This window comes from Pterocles gutturalis, unplaced genomic scaffold, assembly GCF_000699245.1.
Source record: "Pterocles gutturalis isolate BGI_N339 unplaced genomic scaffold, ASM69924v1 scaffold15515, whole genome shotgun sequence".
Classification (NCBI taxonomy): domain Eukaryota; kingdom Metazoa; phylum Chordata; class Aves; order Pterocliformes; family Pteroclidae; genus Pterocles; species Pterocles gutturalis.
In genome coordinates this window covers 40,105-42,061 of record NW_010146111.1, presented here as the reverse complement: position 1 = coordinate 42,061, position 1,957 = coordinate 40,105, and the positions used below count along the sequence as shown (strand labels likewise).

The 1,957-nt window shown below is 41.5% G+C and overlaps 1 protein-coding gene across 1 annotated transcript in view; it reads left to right on the top strand.

Moving 5' to 3' along the window:
• Positions 1 to 1,135: 1,135 nt before the first annotated feature.
• TOP1 (topoisomerase (DNA) I) overlaps positions 1,136 to 1,957 on the top strand; it is a 36,355-nt gene continuing 35,533 nt past the window's right edge. The window contains exon 1 of the mRNA XM_010085622.1: positions 1,136 to 1,233. The gene's annotated coding sequence lies outside the window, so the exon portion shown is untranslated. The remainder of the gene's footprint in view (positions 1,234 to 1,957) is intronic.

The window sequence follows — 1,957 nt, the reverse complement described above, 5'->3', positions numbered from 1 at the left end:
AAACAGTTGCCAAAGTCAGCACAGCCTTTTAGGTATCCTGAGGAGATTACTTAAGATATATAATATGAGAAGCATATTAAAAAAAAGCTGAGAGGAGTCTTGAGGCATGCCCACGTTCTTCCCAACATTAGCAAGAGGGACCTGGACTGTAAATAGCGCCCTTTGAGGTGCTAGTTCAGCTCAGCTCCTTTTTGATCTACTTACAAAGAATATTTAAGGACCTAAAGATGCTTGTAAATTAGTTTATTTACAGTTCAGCTGTGCTGCTCTTTTTCTGTGCTGGATCTATTTTCTTGGTGCTTTAAAGGACTTTATTGTACAGTTGTCACTGAGGATGGGAAGTGTCACTTGGAGCAGAAATTGATACAATAAAATGACAGTGTTAATGTAGATGTACTTGAGTTCCATCTCCCGTGTCTGGCCTGTCTCTTAATTTGGACCACTCCTAGCCTGTGTAGGTGGGTTACCATCAGCACATACTCATTACAGCTGTCACGTTGGCTTTTCTTGGTGGGGCTGTTGTCAGAGGGTGGTATCTTCTGCAGAAGAGAAGCATGAGGAGAGAATTTCTAGTCCTTTTTTCTTTTCACCCTTTCTTTTTGTCTTCCCTCATTGCTCTCCCTTTCCCTTGCTGTGTGCCTGTCATGTCATGCACTGTTGAGGACAAGAATACGGTGCCTTTAGATACTTGTGGAAGTAGCAGTCTAAATTGTAGGATTCAGCAGGCCTAATATTTCAGCTTTATGCTCTGTTCCTCTATCCTTATAATCTATTTGACATGGAATACTTACAGGCATAGGAAGCTAAGTTTCCCATCTGCCTAATAAGATTGAACTTGCTACAGCCATACTTACCTATTTCAGAGGAAGAGTTGCATTTCTTCAGGGTCTATAAAGCATTTAAAGGTCATTGAACTAAAGACCATACAAACGCAGCTCTTGCCAAGATGAATTAACTTGTGCTGCAGGAACAGTGGATCAGTTTAGGACCTGTGAGACTAAGATTTTGTTACAAATTTGGAATCACAGAAGATACTGGTATGGGGTGGGGAAAATGGAGAGGTTCATGAGGGAGGCATGGAGTTTTCTCCCAACTTCACTTCTTAATTTTTTTTGCCTCTCTGCTTGCAGATTCTCACAAACACAAAGATAAACACAAAGACCGAGAACACCGGCACAAAGAGCACAAGAAGGACAAGGAAAAAGACCGGGAAAAGTCCAAGCACAGTAATAGGTGAGGAAAAAGTTAATGAAGTCCTCCTAGGCTAAAACACCATTGCACGTGCAGATTTACAAGAATTACTCTGATAACACACGAGGACAGAATTGCTACGTTTTGAGTGTGGTTTATACGAGTGTAGGTGCCTTAAGCCTAACTTCTGTTATTGCATGCATTTCCATATGGGTAGCTGAAGTAATGTATCTTGCAAGTGTGAGCCAATACGAATTTTAAAAAGCTTATTGTAGCTTAGTGTTGTTAAAGGTGTTGAAAACTAGCTTAACCCCGTCTTCATGAAGATTGATCAGTTTTGTTCATAATCTTTTTTTTGTGTGTGGTTACAATTGTTTGTCAGAAATGTGGAGCTCTCTTGAGTGTTGGTATAAACCCTGCTGTTTTAGCATAGTCAACCTGGTATGACTGCTGGGCCTCCTTGTAATTAGTGTCTGGAAGTGTCTGGAGAGATGGTCCCCAAGAATGATGGTGATGTCCTTGGCCTGCTACCACAATGGCTGAATATCTCAACACTGTGTGGCAGTGTTATGAACTGGTTATGAACTGATCTCAGTTGCTGGGTTAGGTGATGAATTTGAAAGGACTGCATGCTGTTTTGCCTGATGTGATTGGTGCACCAGACTGCCACTACATGGGGAAGGTGTTTTATGCCAGTCACCTGCCATATCATCCACACCGAACATAAACACTTATTTACTCTGTGATTACCTATAGCTCTTGGGGC